General features: G+C 49.6%; 1 protein-coding gene across 2 annotated transcripts in view; it reads right to left on the reverse strand.

Moving 5' to 3' along the window:
* Positions 1-17,964, reverse strand: part of nf2b (NF2, moesin-ezrin-radixin like (MERLIN) tumor suppressor b) — a 98,036-nt gene extending 80,072 nt beyond the window's left edge. For both annotated transcript variants that reach the window (XM_070857216.1, XM_070857217.1), the window contains exon 1: positions 17,761-17,964. The gene's annotated coding sequence lies outside the window, so the exon portion shown is untranslated. The remainder of the gene's footprint in view (positions 1-17,760) is intronic.
* Between the last annotated feature and the right edge of the window lie 2,971 nt (positions 17,965-20,935).

Below are 20,935 nucleotides of genomic sequence, written 5' to 3' on the forward strand. Positions count from 1 at the left end.
GAGGGGAGGGAGGGAGAGAGAGGGGAGGGAGGGAGAGAGAGGGGAGGGAGGGAGAGAGAGGGGAGGGAGGGAGAGAGAGGGGAGGGAGGGAGAGAGAGGGGAGGGGGAGGGAGAGAGAGGGGAGGGGGAGGGAGAGAGAGGGGAGGGGGAGGGAGAGAGAGGGGAGGGGGAGGGAGAGAGAGAGAGAGAGAGAGAGAGAGAGGGAGGGAGGGAGAGAGAGAGGGAGGGAGGGAGGGAGGGAGAGAGAGGGGAGGGAGGGAGAGAGGGGAGGGAGGGAGAGAGAGGGGAGGGAGGGAGGGAGAGAGAGGGGAGGGAGGGAGGGAGAGAGAGGGGAGGGAGGGAGGGAGAGAGGGAGGGAGGGAGGGAGGGAGGGAGAGAGAGGGGAGGGAGGGAGAGAGAGGGGAGGGAGGGAGAGAGAGGGGAGGGAGGGAGAGAGAGGGGACGGAGGGAGAGAGAGGGGAGGGAGGGAGAGAGAGGGGAGGGAGGGAGAGAGAGGGGAGGGAGGGAGAGAGAGAGAGAGAGAGAGAGAGAGAGAGAGAGAGAGAGAGAGAGAGAGAGAGAGAGAGAGAGAGAGAGAGAGAGAGAGAGGGAGAGGGAGGGAGAGAGAGAGAGGTGGGGGGGGGGGAAGTGGGGAAGGGAGAGGTCAGGTCGGATCGGATCCAGTCCGGGAGTCGGGAGTCGGGTCCAGTGGTGGGGGGGGGGGGGGGGGGGTGCGGGTCGGGGAACAGGAGCACGGGGCGGGTCTCGGGTCGGAGCGGGTGTCTGGTCGGCGGGGAGGCGGGGAGTCGGGGTGTCGGGTCTTGTCAGGGGGGCGGGGAGCAGGAGCTGGCCGTGGGAGGAGCCTTATTCACGCAGCCCAGTGAGGCCATTCAGCCAGGGCTAGGGGCTGCGTGCTTCGGGCCCCTCCCACACAGTTCGGCGCCTGGAGCTACTGCACTTGCGTGCCGACTGTAGCGCACATGTGCAGAGGTCCCGGCACTGTTTTCAGCACCGGCACCTGGCTCCGCCCCCCCACAGCTCGTGCTGGCTGCGCCGAGAGCCAGAGGCCCTGTAAGTAGGTGGAGAATACCGAGGATTTTTTTAGGCACCGTTTTAAGCACGAAAAAACGGGCGCCCTGCTCGGAGGGCGCCCGTTTTTTTTCTTGTGTAAACTTGGGCCCTAGGAAAGGAGATTTTGAGTGGATGGGGAGTGAGCTCAGAAAACTGGACTGGGAAAGAGTGGGAAAAAGGTGTTAAGCCAAGCATGAAGAAAAGTAGATCATATTTAGATACACTATACCTCGAGCACAGAAGAGATTCAACCACTAAGAAAGAAGGGCAACAAATGGAAAGACCAATGTGAGTAACATAGGCAAGAAAAGTATTCCAAAAGTATAAAGCTTTGCTTAGCAGGTGGACCATGGTAAAAAGAACCAACATAACACCAATCTTGAAAATAGGGCTTAGAGATTACCTTAGATAGGTTACTCAGCCTAATATGTGTTATGAGTAAAAAATTCGAAGACAAAGAAAGAACTTGCTCATCACGACCTTGATTCTGAAAGCATTTCATAGAAACATAGAATCATAGAAATAAGTGCAGGAGTAGGCCATTCGGCCCTTCTAGCCTGCACCGCCATTCAATGAGTTAATGGCTGAACATGCAACTTCAGTACCCCATTCCTGCATTCTCGCCATACCGCTTGATTCCCCTAGTAGTAAGGACTTCATCTAACTCTTCTTGAATATATTATGTGAATTGGCCTCAACAACTTTCTGTGGTAGAGAATTCCACAGGTTCACCACTCTCTGGGTGAAGAAGTTTCTCCTCATCTCGTCCTAAATGGCTACCTCTTATCCTTAGACTGTGACCCCTGGTTCTGGACTTCCCCAACATTGGGAACATTCTTCCTGCATCTAACCTGTCTGAACCCATCAGAATTCTAAACCAATTTCAGCCAATTAGTTAATTTTGAATCATTGCCACTGTTGTAATGTAAGGAAATACAGCAGCCAATCTATGCACTGGAAGGTGCCACAAACAGCAAAGATATAAATGACATTATAATCTGTTTTTGGAAAAGTTGGTTGAGGGATAAATGTTGGCCAAGGCACAAGAACTCCCATGCTCTTCTTCAAATAGTACTATGGATCTCTTGCGTCCACTCTGGAGGGCAGACAGAGCCTTGGTTTAACATCTCATCTGAAAGGCAGCAGCTCGAATAGTGTACCACTCACTCAGTCTTCTTCGGCAGTCCCCTGGATGACTTGCTTGCATACTAAGATGAGCTCCAAGGTGACTGAAGAGGCCAATGCAGGATCCACAGTCTCTGTCACAAATGGGGCAGATGGTGGTTGGAGGGATGGGAGGGTAGGATGCTTCATTTGTTATACGCTCCTTCTGCTGCTGATTCTTGGCTTCGGTGTGCTCCCGGCGAAGAGACTCGAAGTGTTCGGCGCCTTTCTTGGATGCTTCTCCTCTATTTTGAGCAGTCTTGGGTCAGGGATTCCCAACAGTCGGTGGGGATGTAACATTTTTTTCAAGGAGGCTTTCAGGGTGTCCTTGAAGCACCCTCCTGGAGCTCGCTGTTGTCATACTCTATTTGTTGGTTACACGAACCCTCACAAGGCAGGCATTAGGACCCTGCGGGGGCTATTCACACCTGCTGTAAACATGCTGGTATTGGACGCCATTTTAGGAGAGTTGCTATAAAGGACAGTTAGTTACACTACTGCTGTTTCAGTTAGTCTGCTTACTTACATACACAACACTTGCCTGCTGTGACGTAGCTCAGAGTCGAGTGCTTGTTTACATAGAAACATGGAAAATAGGTGCAGGAGTAGGCCATTCGTCCCTTCGAGCCTGCACCACCATTCAATAAGATCATGGTTGATCATTCCCTCAGTACCCCTTTCCTGCATTCTCTCCATTCCCCTTGATCCCCTTAGCCGTAAGGGCCATATCTAACTCCCTCTTGAATATATCCAATGAACTGGCATCAACAACTCTCTGTGGCAGGGAATTCCACAGGTTAACAACTCTCTGAATGAAGAAGTTTCTCCTCATCTCAGTCCTAAATGGCATACCCCTTATCCTAAGACTGTGTACTCTGGATCTGGACTTCCCCAACATCGGGAACATTCTATCTACATCTAACCTGTCCCGTCCGGTCAGAATTTTATATGGTTCTATAAGATCCCCGCTCATCCTTCTAAACTCCAATGTATAAGGGTCCAGTTGATCCAGTCTCTCCTCATAGGTCAGTCCTGCCATCCCGGGAATCAGTCTGGTGAACCTTCGCTGCACTCCCTCAATAGCAAGAATGTCCTTCCTCAGATTAGAAGACCAAAACTGAACACAATATTCCAGGTGAGGCCTCACCAAGACCCTGTACAACTTCAGTAAGACCTCCCTGTTCCAATACTCGGAACCCTTCGCGGTGAAGGGCAACATACCATTTGCCTTCTTCACCGGCTGCTGTACCTGTATGCCAACTTTCAATGACTGATGAACCATGAAACCCAGGTCTCGTTGCACCTCCCCTTTTCCTAATCTGACGCCATACAGCTAATATTCTGTCTTCGCGTTTTTGCCCCCAAAGTGGATAACCTCACATTTATCCACATTATACTGCATCTGCCATGCATTTGCCCACTCACCTAACCTGTCCAAGTCACCCTGCAGCCTCCTAGCATCCCCCTCACAGCTCACACCACTACCCAGTTTAGTGTCATCTGCAAACTTGGAGATATTACACTCAATTCCTTCATCCAAATCATTGATGTATATTGTAAAGAGCTGGGGTCCCAGTACTGAGCCCTGCGGCACTCCACTAGTCACTGCCTGCCATTCTGAAAAGGACCCTTTTATCTCGACTCTCTGCTTCCTGTCTGCCAACCAGTTCTCTATCCACGTCAGTATATTACCCCCAATACCATGTGTTTTGATTTTGCACACTAATCTCTTGTGTGGGACCTTGTCAAAAGCCTTTTGAAAGTCCAAATACACCACATCTACTGGTTCTCCCTTGTCCACTCTACTAGTTACATCCTCAAAAAATTCCAGAAGATTTGTCAAGCATGATTTCTCCTTCATAAATCCATGCTGACTTGGACCGATCCTGTCACTGCTTTCCAAATGTGCTGCTATTTCATCCTTAATCATTGATCCCAACATTTTCCCCACTACCGATGTCAGGCTAACTGGTCTATAATTAACTGCTTTCTCTCTCCCTCCCTTTTAAAAAAGTGGTGTTACATTAGCTACCCTCCAGTCCATAGGAACTGATCCAGAGTCGATAGGCTGTTGGAAAATGATCACCAATGCATCCACTATTTCTAGGGCTACTGCCTTAAGTACTCTGGGATGCAGACTATCAGGCCCCGGGGATTTATCGGCCTTCAACCCCACCAATTTCCCGAACACAATTTCCCGCCTAATGAGGATATCTGTCAGTTCCTCCTTCTCACTAGACACTCGGTCCCCTAATACTTCCAGAAGGTTATTTGTGTCTTCCATCGTGAAGACAGAACCAAAGTATTTATTCAATTGGTCTGCCATTTCTTTGTTCCCATTATAAATTCACCTGAATCCGATTGCAAGGGACCTACGTTTGTCTTCACTAATCTTTTTCTCTTCACATATCTATAGAAGCTTTTGCAGTCAGTTTTTATGTTCCCAGCAAGCTTCTTCTCGTACTCATTTTCCCCCTCTTAATTAAACGCTATGTCCTCCTCTGCTGAATTCTAAATTTCTCTCAGTCCTCAGGTTTGTTGCTTTTTCTGGCCAATTTATATGCCTTTTCCTTGGATTTAACACTATCCTTAATTTCCCTTGTTAGCCACGGTTGAGCCACCTTCCCCATTTTATTTTTACTCCAGACAGGGATGTACAATTGCTGAAGTTCACCCATGTGATCCTTAAATGTTTGCCATTGCCTATCCACCGTCAACCCTTTAAGTATCATTTGCCAGTCTATTCTAGCCAATTCACGCCTCAAACCATCCAAGTTACCTTTCCTTAAGTTCAGGACCCTAGTTTCTGAATTAACTGTCACTCTCCATCTTAATAAAGAATTCTACCATGTTATGGTCACTCTTCCCCAAGGGGCCTCGCACAACAAGATTGCTAATTAGTCCTTTCTCATTACACATCACCCAGTCTAGGATAGCCAGCTCCCTCGTTGGTTACTCGACACATTGGTCTAGAAAACCATCCCTAATACACTCCAGGAACTCCTCCTCCACCGCATTGCTACCAGTTTGGTTAGCCCAATCAATATGTAGATTAAAGTCACCCATGATAACTGCTGTAACTTTATTGCACGCATCCCTAATTTCTTGTTTGATGCTGTCCCCAACCTTACTACTACTGTTTGGTGGTTTGTACACAACTTCCACTCGCGTTTTCTGCCCCTTGGTATTCCGTAGCTCCATCCATACTGATTCCACATCATCCAAGCAAATGTCCTTTCTTACTATTGCATTAAGTTCCTCTTTAACCAGCAATGCCACCCTGCCTCCTTTTCCTTTCTATCTATCCTTCCTAAATGTTGAATATCCCTGGATGTTGAGTTCCCAGCCTTGGTCACCCTGGAGCCATGTCTAGTATCGGGCTTGCGGACAATGTGGCCTGTCCATCGGAGCTGATCGAGTGTGGTCAGTGCCTTGATGCTGGCCTGGGCAAGAACACTGATGTTGGCGCACCTATCCTGCCAATTAATTTGCAAGATTTTGCAGAGGCAGCATTGGCACTACGTCTCCAGTGCCTCAGTTATCATAGGCGGTCCCTCAAATGAGGATGACTTGCTTCCACGTGAGTTCACAGATGTTTCAATGAAGGACCCGATGTTCCAGTCATGAACTCCAATTGAAGGGGTGGAAAATGCCTGTGCGTTAATTTTTTTTAACGTGTGGTGACCGTTGCACATCAGCCACCACACTGGCTTGACAAAGCTAGGCCTTTATCCAGTGGCAAGGGTTAACCAGGACAACTGGAGACCTGCTCTGCTGCACGGACCTAGTGCGCACACATATCGCAGTGTGGCAGGCCCATGCTGCCCCTGGCTCTTCTGGGCCCCATACCCTCATTCACCGCACTTCTGCCACGATCTCTCGCTGTTCCTCCGCCACAAACATTCGTCGCACCTCCATCACGATCTCCCGCCGCACCTCCAAACCAAACGGGATCACTCATCAAATCTCAGCCACGATCCCTCATCACAAGTTCGCCATGACCTTCCTGCTCCTCTGCTGTACCATGGCCCCGCCAATGCTATTGCCCACACTCCAAACGGCGACCTGGGTCCTGATGACATCACCCAGTCGCCCACCTCGAAGCCGTCACACATTTGTGTCAGCTCGCGCTGGAAGCTGCAGTGGCATGCTCCAGCTCTTTTTATAGTCGCGACCTGCAGAGATGTTCTCTCGCAGGTCGAGGTGGTCCACGGTGTCCCAGGGCCGGAAACAAGAGAGGTGCCATCACACTGCTATTCTACTAGTAGGAAGGATATAGAGGAGAAAATTTGCAGGGAAATTACAGAGAGGTGCAAGAACTATAGATAATGGGGTATTTCAACTATCCTAATATAGACTGGGATAGTAATAGTGTAAACGGCAGAGAGGGGGTAGAATTTCTGAAGTGTGTTCAGGAGAACTTTCTTGATCAGTATGTTTCCGGCTCAATGAGAAAGGAGGCATTGCTGGATCTGGTTCTGGGGAATGAGGTGGGTCAAATAGAGGATGTGTCAGTGGGGGAACATTTAGGGAACAGTGATCATAGTATCATAAGGTTTAGACTAGCTATGTAAAAGGACAGGAAGCAATCTAGAGTAAAAATATTTAAAGTTCTAGGACACAGTGACCGCACAAGTGTAAGCCTAGATTATGTGCTCAAGTTCTGGAGTGGAACTTGAACTGACAGCCTTCTAACCCAGAAGGGAGAGTCCTACCACTGAACATCCTGAAAGAAGGAATATTAAAACAACGGAGCAGGAATAATGGGCCCAAGTTTCCACATGACTTGCGCCTGATTTTTAGGAGCAACTGGTGGAATACGGACTATCTTAGAAATCGCAATTCTCCACATTTTTTCTTCTGCAGTTCTAGTCAGGTAGAACAGTTCTACTTTGGAACAGAATTTTTTCTTCAAAAGGGGGCGTGTCTGGCCACTGACGCCTGATTTCAAAGTTTCCACAGTGAAAACGTACTCCAAACTAAAGTAGAATGGAGCAAGTGAAGATTTTTGTAGAACTGAAAAAACCTGTTCTACACATTAAAAAATCAGGCGCAGGTTACAAATTAGGTGTCCAAAATGAGGTGGGGGGGGGGAAGGGACGTCATTAAATTTTATAATAAATCCTTATTTATACTTATACAAATATTATACAAATAAATCCAACCTGAATAAACATTTATAAGCAAAGAAAAGATTAAATAAACCATCTTCCTACCTGTGTGAAAGTGCTTCAGGCAGGCCTTTCGGGACCGAAGGCTGAACGGGCCGGCCCGAGACTTCGGGCATGGCCCGTCCCCAGCACCAGATTTACAGGTAGGTGGCGTTGGGTTGGGTCAGTTCGGTTCGGTTCGGGTCGGGTCGGGGGGGAGGGAGAGGGGGGGGGGGGGGGGGGGGGAAGAGAGAGGGGAGAGAGGGAGGTCAGGTCGGATCCAGTCCGGGAGCGGGAGTCGGGTCGGGTCCAGTGGGGGGGGGGGTCGGGTCGGGAGCGCGGGTCGGGTTGGGTCCAGTCGGGGGGGGCAGGGAGCGGGAACAGGAGCGCGGGTCGGGTCGGGTCGAGTCGGGGAGGCGGGGAGCGGGAACAGGAGCGCGGGTCGGGTCCAGTTGGGGGGGCGGGGAACGGGAACAGGAGCGCGGGTCGGGTCGGTTCCAGTCGGGGAGGCGGGGAGCGGGAACAGGAGCGTGGGTCGGGTCGGGTCCAGTCGGGGAGCGGGAACAGGAGCACGGGTCGGGTCGGGTCCAGTCGGGGAGTGGGAACAGGAGCACGGGTCGGGTCGGGTCCAGTCGGGGAGTGGGAACAGGAGCGCGGGTCGGGTCGGGTCGGGTCCAGTCGGGGAGGCGGGAACAGGAGCGCGGGTCGGGTCGGGTCGGGGAGCGGGAACAGGAGTGCGGGTCGGGTCGAGTCGGGGAGCGGGAACAGGAGCACGGGTCGGGTCGGGTTGGGTCAGTCGGGGGGGGGGGGGGGGGGCGAGGGTGTCGGGTCTGGTCCGGAGGCAGGGGGGGACGGGGAGCGGATGTCAGGTCTGGTCTAGTCCGGAGGCGGGGGGGGGGGGGGAGAGAAGAGCAGGTGTCGGGTCTGGTCCGGAGGCGGGGGGGGGGGGGGGCGGGGAGCGAGCGTCGGGTCTGGTCGGGGGGGGGGAGCAGGAGCTGGCCGTGGGAGGAGCTTTATTCACGCAGCCCCAATGAGGCCATTCAGCCAGGGCTAGGGGCTGCGTGCTTCGGGCCCCTCCCACACAGTTCGGCGCCTGGAGCTACTGCACTTGCGTGCCCACTGTAGCGCGCATGTGCAGAGGCCCCGGCACTGTTTTCAGCTCAGGGACCTGGCTCCGCCCCCCCACAGCTCGTGCTGGCTGCGCCGGAGGGCCAGAGGACCTGCAAGTAGGTGGAGAATACCGAGGATTTTTTTAGGCGCACTTTGGCGCGAAAAACGGGCGTCCAGGTCGGGACTGCGCCGTTCTAGGCGCGTGTGGAAACTTTGGCCCATAATACTAAGAGAGAGTCACAAAGGATTCTTAGGAGAGAAGTCTTGCATTAACAAATTTACTGCAGGTCTTGAGAATATGGATAACTGAAGTGGAATGTAAATGGCTTTAGGATAACTTAAACAGGTAAGCAAACTGGGCAGATTGGTTGGTGTCGGAATTTAATGGGCGATACATTTTGGGAAGAAGAATCAAAGGCAATATACACTAAATAAATCTTCAAAAAGAGCAGAGATTTGTATATACAAGGGAGGAAAGTTGATAAATCTATTACACGAAGAAATGGGATCCAAGTTTTATAAATAGTGATGCAGAGTACAAAAGCAGAGGTTAGGGCAAACTCTGCATACCATTGATAGGCCGTAGTTAAGACTATTACGAGTTGACCACCTATGGCAGTGAACCTGGGGGACAGGACTAAGTGTAGTGTTGAGGTGAAGCAGGGTTCGAGTCCAGAGGATAATTGGACCAGGGTGTAGATGTAATTAAGTCCCCATTCTGTCATTTTTAAATTTTAATTATAAATTGTCACACTGTAATTACAAGCCCCAGCCCCAAAATTTGTGTAACTAGAGAAAATTTGGGCCATGATATTTAGTAAAGAACTAGTGGTGGGTCAGTGGTGGATGATTGCTCTTATTGTGCTCAAGTTGCATCCCTATTAAGTTGCGTTCCTGGTTTGTGTGCGTGTATCTTGCATATTTCAAATTGGCTTTCTGGGCCCTCATTCCAGCGGTGTTCGCAATGAGCCGAAAAGGATTTTTTTTGCTCTTTTACTTAGGTTGTGTGTTACTATTTTAAAACAAAGAATATGAAACGTGCACCAAGACCAGAGAGACGAAATTGGTCTGAGTGAATCGCGTAGGATGGGTCAAAAAGACAGGATGCGCTAGATGGGCTGTGAATAAGGAGTGCCTAGAGCAGCACCAGGCGCATCTAAAAATGAGGTGCCCACCTGGGGAAGCTGCAACACAAGATCAACTTGTATTTATATAGTGCCTTCAAAGTGGTGAAACGTCCCAAGGTGCTTCACAGAAGTATTGAGACACAGAAAATATGACACCGAGCCACATAAAGAGAAATTAGGGCAGGTGACCAAAAGCTTGGTCCAAGAGGTAGGTTTTAAGGAACATCTTGAAGGAGGAAAGAGAGGTCGAGAGGCGGAGAGGTTTCGGCAGGGAATTCCAGAGCTTAGGGCCTAGGCAACAGAAGGTACGACCACCAATGGTTGAGCGATTATCATCATTGATGGTCAAGAGGGCAAAAAAATTAGAGGAGCGCAGACATTTCAGGGGGTTTTAGGGCTGGAGGGGATTACAGAGATAGGGAGGGGCGAGGCCATGGAGGGATTTGAAAACAAGGATGAGTGTTTTGAAATCGAGGCATTGCTTAACCGGGAGCCAATGAAGGTCAGCGAGCACAGGGGTGATAGGTCAGCGGGACTTGGTGCGACTTCGGACACGGAGCAGCCGAGTTTTGATCATCTCTAGTTTACATAGGGTAGAATGTGGGAGGCCAGCTAGGAGTGCATTGCAAGAGTCAAATCTAGAGGTAACAAAGGCATGGATAGGACTTCAGCAGCAGATGAGCTGAGGCAAGGGCGGAGACGGTTGATGCTACAGAAGTGAAAATAGACCGTCTTAGTTATGCCGCGGATGTGTGGTCGTATGCTCATTGCAGGGTCAAATATGACACCAAGGTTGCAAGCAGTCTGGTTCAGCCTCAGACAAATGTTAGGCAGAGGGATGGAGTCAGTGGTTAGGGAATGGAGTTTGTGGCAGGGACCGAAAACAATGGCTTCAGTCTTCCCAATATTTAATTGGAGAAAATTTCTGCTCATCCAGAACTGGATGTCGGACAAGCAGTCTGACAATTTAGAGACCGTGGAGGGGTCGAGAGAAGTGTAATGAGGTAAAGCTGGGTGTCATCAGCGTGCGTGTGGAAACTGACGCTGTGTTTTCGAATGTCGTCGTCAAGGGGCAACATGTCGATGAGAAATAGGAGGGGGTCAAGGATAGATCCTCGGGGGACACCAGAGATAACGATGCGGGAGGCGGGAAGAAAAGCTGCTGCAGCTGATTCTTTGTCTATGCTTAGATAGATAAAAATGGAACCAGATGAGTGCAGTCCTGCCCAGCTGGACGATGGTGGAGAAGCGTTGGAGAAGGATAGAGTGGTCAATCATGTCAAAGGCTGCAGACAAGTCAAGAAGGACTTGTCTTACTGAGGTGGTGGCGGGTAGCATGCTGCGGGATGGAGTCGAGAACACTCAAGTCAAAGGCAGAGTCTCTACTGAGGAGATCTTCGAAGTGCTCCTTCCAGCGGGCCCTGACTTCCTCGGTATCCTTGATGAGTGTTTCCCCATTCTTGGTCAGCAGTGGGGTGGAGCCTTGGGTGTCTGGCCCGTAGGTGGCCTTGACTGCGATACAGGACTACATGCATGCTAAATAGCAGAAGCAGTATTCTATAGACAGGGCTAAGAGATCACGCAAACAATGGGTCAGATCAAAGCTCTGCAGTCCTGCCACATCCAGTCGTGAATGGTGGTGGACCATTAAACAACTAACAGGAGGAGAAGGCTCCATGAATATCCCCATCCTCAATGATAACAGAGTCCAGCACACGAGTGCAAAAGGCAAGGGTGAAGCATTTGCAGCCATGTCCAGCCAGAAGTGCCAAGTAGATGATCCATATCGACCTCCTCCTGAGGTCCCCAGTAGCACAGAAGCCAGTATTCAGCCAATTCGATTCACTCCACGCGATATCAAGAAACGGCTGAACGGAATGGATACAATAAAGGTTATGGGTCCCCAACAACATCCCGGTTGTCGTGCCGAAGACTTGTGCTCCAGAACTAGCCGCACCTTTAGCCAAGCGGTTCCAGTACAGCTACAACATTGGCATCTATCCAACAATGTGGAAAGCTGCCTATGTATGTCCTGTTCACAAAAGACAGGACAAATCCAATCCAGCCAATTACCACCCGATTAAGTCTACTCTCAACCATTAGTAAAGTGATGGAAGGTGTCGTCGACAGTGCTAGTAAAACTGAAGTCAATGGGATCAGAGGGAAAACTCTCCACTGGCTGCAGTCATACCTAGCACAAAGGAAGATGGTTGTGGTGGTTGGAGGTCAATCATCACAACCCCAGGACATCGCTGCAGGAGTTTCTTAGGGTAGTGTCCTAGCCCCAACCATCTTTAGCTGCTTCTTCAATGACCTTCCCTCCATCAAGATGTTCACTGATGACTGTACAGTGTTCAGTGCCATTCGCAACTCCTCAGATAATGAAGCAGTCCATGACCGCATGCAGCAAGACCTGGATGACATTCAAACTTGGGCTGATAAGTGTCAAGTAACATTCGCGCCACGCAAATGTCAGGCAATGACTATCTCCAACAAGCAAGAGTCTAACCAACGCCCCTTGATATTTAACAGCATTGTCATCACCTAATGCCTCACCATCAACATCCTGGGGGTCACCATTGACCAGAAACTTAACTGGATCAGCCACATAAATACTGTGGCAACAAGAGGTCAGAGGCTGGGTATTCTGCGACGAGTGTCTCACTTCCTGACTCCCCAAAGCCTTTCTACCATCTACAAGGCACAAGTCAGGAGTGTGATGGAATACCCCCCACTTGCCTGGATGAGTGCAGCATCAACAATACAAGAATCTGGACATCATCCAGGACAAAGCAGCCCGCTTGATTGCAATCCATCTACCACTTTAAACGTTCACTGCCTCCACGACCCGCGTATCATAGCTGCAGTGTGTACCATCTGCAAGAGGCACTGCAGCAACTTGCCAAGGCTTCTTTGGCAGCACCTCCCAAACACGCGACCTCTTCGACCTAGAAGGACAAGGGCAGCAGGCGCATGAGAGCACCATCACCTGCAAGTTCCCCTTCAAGTAACACACCTTCCTGACTTGGAAATATATTGCTATTCCTTCATCGTCACTGGGTCAAAATCCTGGAACTCCCTCCCCAACAGCACTGTGGGAGTATCTTCACCACCCGGACTTCAGTAGCTCATGGCGGCAGCTCACTACCACCTTCTCAAGGGTCATTAGGGATGGGCGATAAACGCTGGCCTTACCAGCGATGCCCACAAACTATGAACAAATAAAAAGAAAATAACATTTGTCCATTTCAACATTTTTCTGAAGGAAGCTAAAACAAATTAAATCAATTATGTCAGCTTTTTCAACTTAAAAAAAAAACTTGCTACTAGCCTTGAAGCTTGAGGAGGCTTTGAAAGCCAACAACCTGGGAGTTCAGCTTGATAGCTCTCAGGCCAAATCAGAAATTAAAGGACATTCACTCTGGGCAGTTCTTCCACAAACTGCTGAACAATATAAAGCAAGACTGTCTGACACTAGTACCATTATGCTGAGGGCTTAACAGTGCTCAATATCCTGGATGCCAGGAAGTAGCTTAAATGTCAGCTTAGTTCAGTGGATTGTGGGTTCAAGCCCCACACTCGGGGCTAGAGTTTCTCTAACCTGTTTTCTGGCGCCCTCACCCGAGGTGCGCCGCTTTTGTCCACCTCCAAGCGCACCGAAAAAAGACATCCATCTTTTGGTCGCTCCCCAGCCTCTCATCAGTCGTGGCGCAGCGTGGCCCAATGGATTGGGGGCAGAGCCAAGTTCCAGCGCTGAACACAGTGCCGGGACCTCTGCACATGCGCGCTAGAGTCTGCGCACATGTGCAGTAGCTCCTGGCAGGCCATTTCTGCAAACGCGCGCAGGCTGTGTGGGAGGGGCCTGAAGCACGCCGTCCCTAGCCATGGCCGAATGGGCCCCCTCATCGGTGGTCCGCTGCGTTCCCTAAGGTAGGACTTCTATTTTTTGTGTGTTATTTACTGATTTGTGATTTTGATGCTTTGGGTGCATGGTTCCTTCTATTTTTTATTTACTGATTGCTTATTACTATGGTCTTGGTGCTTTAGGTGCAGAGTTCCTTCTATTTTATTTGTTAATTCATTGCTTATTACTTTTTCTGCTTTGTTTGATGCTTGGTGGTGCTTTAATTTTAGTTACTTGCGCTGATTCCTTAACTCTAGGTAAGGTTTTTCTGTGCGGACAGAAGTGGCAACATACGCTGGCCTAAGTTAGTTTGGAGCAACTATTTGCTGGCCAAACGCCTAAAACAGGGGCAAGTGGCTGGGAACGCTCCCTTTTGAAAAAAAACTGAACTGAAAAAAAAACTAACTAACTCACTTACACTGCTGCAAATTAAATGGCCAGAATTGCAACTAAAATGATAGTCCACAAAAATCAAGTTGCTCCAAAAAAAAAGGAGCAATTCCTGAGGAAACTTGGGCCCTCGGACTTGAGCATAATCTAGTGCGAGAGGGTTACACTGTTGCAGATGCTGTCTTTTGGGTGAGAAGTTAAACAACTTGTTCTTTCATATGGTAGTGCAAAGCAAATCAAATATCAATATCTAAGTCAGATATCCAGGCCAAAGCTTCAGGCATAACAGCATGGATATCTTGTAGGCAGCCTCCGAATTTCCTCTGAGGGCAGTGCTCAACAATGTGCTCCAGGGTCTGATCAGTCGCATGATGGAGATGCTTTCATCTTCTATCTATGGAGAAGGTGGCAGCATCTACCATAACCGGTTCTGAGGCAGTTGAAGTTAAACTGAAGCTCCATCTGCCTGTTTGGTAAAATATTTCATTGCACTATTCAAAGAAGAACAGGGACTTTTCCCTGTGCCCTAGCCAACATTCCTCACTCAATCAACACCACCAAAACTATTGGTTTGCCACCACGGCCCATCAATGGAATGTGCATGTAACGAGACTAATTTTGGCCTGAGTTGAACTTCTAACATAACATCTTTGTGCTGCTCTAATCAATATGCAAGTTAATACCCCAAGAGTATCACCAAGAACTTATAATCTGAAACCATCAGTTTAAAACACACAGTATTTGGAGTAGCTAACAAAACCCAAGTTGATTTCGGCATTGCAATGTATGTCTGGGATGTTAATTAATCACCCCAAGGAACTCATTGTTTACATCTCAAACATCTCAGGGTACTGTTATAGATGGCTTCATTGTTCTACAGGAATAGGAATGCAATGCCTGGCTGGTTATGGTGCTGTTCTATTCAAATGAACTGTGTGAAAGGGAGAACCAGGCAGAGTCCTGAAAGCCCTCTGGTCACACGAAGGGTAAGCCCTCAACCTAGGGATAATGATGTTGATTGACAACTATTTCTGAGTCCTTTGAACAGAAGGAACCCCGGTGACTGACAGCTTGGTGGGTAGGGGCTTCATCTCACAGACTTACGGTGGTGGTTCTCAAAGAAACACGCAGAGAGCGTAAAGGTAGTTAGCATGTTTGTAACGAATGTTAATTGATTTTTACAGTTCCATGCCAGCCTGTTCCTTTTGGTGTGGAAGCAAGTCATCCTCGTTCGAGGGATCGCCTATGATGATGACGATAACAATTAGGTTCGTCTGAGGGTTACATTAAGCAAAAGTACGACAGGGAGAAAGTCAGTTGTGTCTTGTTTTACAAATCAAGTAGTGTAGGAAAAATATATCTCACTGTGAAAACTGTGCACGTGTTCATTTATTTCTCTCATATAAATTAAACTATTTTGTTGGTTTGAAGCCTGTATCTGGACTCAGTGGAATGCTTTTCCAGTCTACCATCAATAAAGGGGCGAATTCATGTGGTGTCACTTGATACATTTCACAAAACAGTGAATGGAGCAAGTGCTCTCTACGATTCTTAGATCAAGGAATCTAATTAGATACGGAGTGGAAAAAGGTGCACTCCAGACCACTGGGATGTGAGGTATACTTGCGAGGAGTGACTGGTGGTACTGAACCCAAGAAAAGATTCAGTGTGAAAACCCAAAACTGTGACAATGGAAAACCCAAATAGTGAGCCCAATGTTTTGAAAGCTTTCTTCATGTCTGTTCATACTCTCTCGCAGCACAGTTGAATCTCAAAATATGTTTCAACTCATGAACAATATTGTTACAGACCTCAGAACAGCATTTACCTCAAACACAGTAAATGTCACGTCTGGAAACTGAATAGGTGACCTCTTTGCTTTTGGGATCTAAGCAGTACATGAGGTCTAAGCTCCAAAAGCACAGGATGGCAAATGACAGAAAGGACAAGATGATGTGATCATAATGGCCAAGGGTGAAGTTGAAAGAAACTTAAGATTCTTAGACTGAACGATCAGCATGTCCAACTAATGCAGAGCTGCAATAAAAACACAAAATGCTGGAACACTCAACAGGTCAGGCTGCATCTGCAATCAATAAAGCCAATAGCATGTTGAACAATATAGTGAAAACAGTAAGACACAAATCAGAGAACGTTGTCATCAAAACTATATAGTGCTTTGGTCAGGCCACATCTTAAATATTGTATCCCAGTCTGGAAACCAAGACAAACGTCAGACATTCAAGTGCTGTAAGCAGTAAAGAGAAGAACCGCAAACATGATCCCTCATGTCAAAAGTCTGAATAATGAGGAGTGACTGGCCTCGAAAGATGCTGAGAATTGATTTTACAGAGGTACACAAGATAGTTAACGGAATGGAAAAGGTATATCCAGGCTATTACCTCAATTTAAGTTATGAGAGTTAAACAAGGGGACACAGGTTCAAAGGAGTAAAAGATAAATTTAGGGCTGATATCAGAAAGAGCCTCACACAGAGACTGATTAACACATGGCATAACCTCACAGATAGAGTAACAGAGATAAACACCCTGGAATCAGTGAAGGAAGTACTGGATGCTCCAACAAGGGGATCTCAGGGACTTTCTGGATGGTAAGTAAATTGGACCCAATGGTTGTCATCCTCCATATCTATAGTGTCCTGTGGTCCTGCAGCAGTAATGAGGTAAGAAAGGTAATTTTTTTGTGTGTCTTAGCAGCAGACGAGCAAGGCTCTCACTGTGTATGGCTGAGACGTGGACACCTCAGGTCGCTGGAGAAATACCACCAACGATGCCTCCGCAAGATCCGACAAATTCCCTGGCAGAACAGACGCGCTAACATTAGCGTCCTCGACCAGGCCAACATCCCCAGCACTGAAGCACTGACTACACTGGATCAGCTCCGCTGGGCGGGCCACGTCGTCCGCATGCCCGACACGAGACTCCCGAAACAAGCGCGCTACTCGGAACTCCTTTCTGGAAAACAAGTCAAAGATGGACAGAGGAAACGTTACAAGCACACCCTCAAAGCCTCCCTGGTAAAGTGCAGCATCCCCAGCGACTCCTGGGAGTCCCTGGCCTAAGACCGCCCTGGGTGGAGGAGGCGGATCTGGGAGGGTGCTAAGCGCCTCGAGACTCGTCGACGAGTGCCTGCGGAAGGCAAGCTGCGGAAGGAACATGAGGCAAACCTGTCCCGCCCTCTCTTATCCTCACCTGTGGAAGGGACTGTGGTTTTCACATTGGACTGTTCAGCCACCTAAGGACTCATTCTCAGAGTGGAAACAAGTCTTCCTCGATTCCGAGGGACTGCCAATGAAGATGATGATGATTGTAGGTGCGATTGTTATTGTTGTCTTTGAACTGATTTGAAGAAAAAAGGAGGCGGGGGGGGGGGGAGGAATTAAAGAAAATAAATAAGTGTATTTATTTCCAGTTGGGCCCGAATTATTGTGAGGAGGGGGAGTCCGCCTCTGGTCAGTAATTCATTATACAAAAAACGAAAGCAGAAGTGTCACAAAAACAAGTTCAAAGACCAGTCAAGAAGCAACTAAACACATAATTCACTATTATGGTTTTTATCTGCCCGGTTGGAGATATATATCCTCGGATGTGAAATAATACAGTCCTCAGAAAATACACGTATATAAAAAAATATAAAAATTAGATACCAAAATACATCAAATAAAAGGATCAAAAAATTCTGGAGGCCTAAAAAGTAAAGTTGCCATAAACCCACTGCTGAAACTCACAGCAGCGATCTGAATATTCCCCAGACATGGATTTTTTTATGTTATTTCTTTGAATAAGTTCATTTTTAAACTCAGGCTCCAGGGTCGGCCACTTTGAATTGTGCCCCAAATACTCACCCACACAAGGGTGGCTCGGCCTGAGCCCCGGGCTGGAGTTACGGCGGGTCCCGTGTGAGGCGGCACCCACAGCTTTCTCACACCAACGGCGAGGCGCAGCGACGGTGGATTAAAACCGGCGGAGACTGACTGCAACCGCCCGACACACGGAGTCTGCTACCGCCCGACCTGCTCCGCGGCTCCCTCCCCAGGCCTGCCGCCAACCCGCGGCTCCACCCAGCGGCCAACAGCGGCACCGCGCGCCCTGCTGCTGGGGATGTGCAAAGCAACACCCCTCACCCCAGGAATACAGCTCCTCCTCCAGTGCAGCTCCCCTCACCCCAGTAATACAGCTCCTCTTGCAATGCAACACCCCTCACCCCAGTAATACAGCTCCTCCTGCAATATAGCTCCCCTCACCCCAGGAACACCCCTCACCCCAGTAATACAACTCCTCTTGCAATGCAACATCCCTCACCCCAGTAATACAGCTCCTCCTGCAATATAGCTCCCCTCACCCCAGGAACACCCCTCACCCCAGTAATACAACTCCTCTTGCAATGCAACACCCCTCACCCCAGGAATACGGATTCCATCCCCTAAGGGGTACAACGGACATGATCTTTACAGCGCGACAACTGCAAGAGAAATGCAGGGAACAGCACCAACCCTTTATACATGGCCGCCTTTGACCTTACAAAGGCCTTTGACACTGTTAACCACAAGGGACTATGGAGCATCCTTCTCCGTTTCGGCTGGTCCCAAAAGTTTGTCGCCATCCTCTGCCTGCTCCACGATGACATGCAAGCCGTGATCCTGACCAATGGATCCACCACAGACCCAACCCACGTCCGGACCGGGATCAAGCAGGGCTGCGTCATCGCGCCAACCCTCTTCTCGATCTTCCTCACTGTACTGCTCCCCCTCACACTCAACAAGCTCCTCGCTGGACTATACTATAGAACCAGTGGGAACCTGTTCAACCTTCGTCGCCTCCAGGCCAGATCCAAGACCGTCCCATCCTCTGTCGTCGAGCTACAGTACGCAGACAATGCTTGGGTCTGTGCACATTTAGAGGTTGAACTCCAAGTCATCACCAACATCTTCACCGAGGCGTATGAAAGCATAGGCCTTATGCTAAACATCCATAAGATAAAGGTCCTCCTCCAGCCTGTCCCCACCACACAGCACTGCCCCCCAGTCATCAAAATCCACAGCGTGGCCCTGGATAACGTAGACCACTTTCCATACCTCGGGATCCTATTATCAGCGAGGATAGACATCAACGGCGAGGTTCAGCACTGCCTCCACTGCGCCAGTGCAACCTTCGGCCGCCTGAGGAAGAGAGTGTTCGAAGATCAGGCCCTCAAATCTGGCACGAAGCTTATGGTCTACAGGACTGTCATGATACCCGCCCTCCTGTATGGCTCAGAGACATGGACCATATACAGTAGACACCTCAAATCGTTGGAGAAATACCACCAACGATTCTCCACAAGATCCTGCAAATCCCCTGGGAGGACAGACGCGCCAACGTCAGTGTTCTCGATCAGGCCAACATCCTCAGCATCGAAGCACTGACCACACTCGACCAACTCTGTTGGGTGGGCCATATCGTCTGCATGCCTGACACAAGACTCCCAAAGCAAGCACTCTACTCGGAACTCCTACACGGCAAGCGAGACCCAGGTGGGTAGAGGAAACGTTTCAAGGACACCCTCAAAGCCTCCTTGATAAAGTGCAACATTCCCACCGACACCTGGGAGACCCTGGCCAAAGATCGCTCTAAGTAGAGGAAGAGCATCCACGAGGGCGCTGAGCACCTCAAGTCTCGTCGCCGAGACATGCAGAAAACAAGCGCAGGCAGCGGAAGGAGCGTGCAGCAAACCAGACTACCCACCCACCCTTTCCTTCAACGACTGTCTGTCCCATCTGTGACAGAGACTGTAATTCCCATATTGGACTGTTCAGTCACCTGAGAACTCACTTTTGAAGTGGAAGCAAGTCTTCCTCAATTTTGAGGGACTGCCTATGATGATGATGATGACACCTCCTCCAGCAATACAGCTTCCCTCACCCCAGTGATACAGCTTCCCTCACCCCAGTAATAAAGCTCCCCGCTCCCCTTACCCCCAGTAATAAAGTTCCCTGCTCCCCTCACCCCAGTGATACAGCTCCTCCAGCAATGCAGCTCCGCTCACCCCTTCACCAATACAGCTCCCCTCACCACTCCAGCAACATAGCTCCCCTCATCCCTCCACCAATACAGCTCCCCTCATCCCTCCACCAATACAGCTCCCCTCACCCCTCCACCAATATAGCTCCCCTCACCCCACCATTAATACAGCTCCCCTCACCCCTCACCCCTCCACCAATACAGCTCCCCTCACCCCTCACAACTCCAGCAATATAGCTCCCCTCATCCCTCCACCAATACAGCTCCCCTCACCCCTCCACCAATACAGCTCCCCTCGCCCCTCACCCCTCACCCCTCCACCAATACAGCTCCCCTTCATTCTCCACCAATACAACTCCCCTCACCCCTCCAGCAGTATAGCTCCCCTCATCCCTCCACCAATACAGCTCCCCTCACCCCTCCACCAATACAGCTCTCCTCACCCCTCCACCAATACAGCTCCCCTCACCCCTCCACCAATACAGCTCCCTTCACCCCTCCACCAATACAGCTCCCCTTAACCCTCCACCAATACAGCTCCCCTCACACCCCAGCAACGCAGCTCCCTTGACCATGAGCAACTCCTGCATAGTCCCACTAGAAACAACACATCCTCCACCCCCAACTAAACTGCTCTCGCACAGCACCCCCCAACCAAACTGCTCTCATGCAGCCCTTGCCCAACAACGCAACTCCTGCATAGTTCCACTACAAGCAACACAAACCCCCATCCCCAACTGAACTGCTCTGGCACAGCACCCACCCTAACCAAACCACTTTCAGCCTCAAATATTGCAGCACTCCTCAGCCCTAGCAACACAGCCGTGCATAGTCCAACTACAAGTAAACAATCCAATCGCGATAACGCTGCTTCCAAACAACCCACATTTCAACCAAACTGCTCGAGCACAACACCCACCCTCAACCAAGGCAGCCCTCATCCTCAGGCAGCTCCTGCACAAGCCACAAGCCCAGCAAGGCAGCTACTTACATAGTTCTCACTCCAGTAATCCAGCTTCC

This window comes from Pristiophorus japonicus, chromosome 16, assembly GCF_044704955.1.
Source record: "Pristiophorus japonicus isolate sPriJap1 chromosome 16, sPriJap1.hap1, whole genome shotgun sequence".
NCBI lineage: Eukaryota > Metazoa > Chordata > Chondrichthyes > Pristiophoridae > Pristiophorus > Pristiophorus japonicus.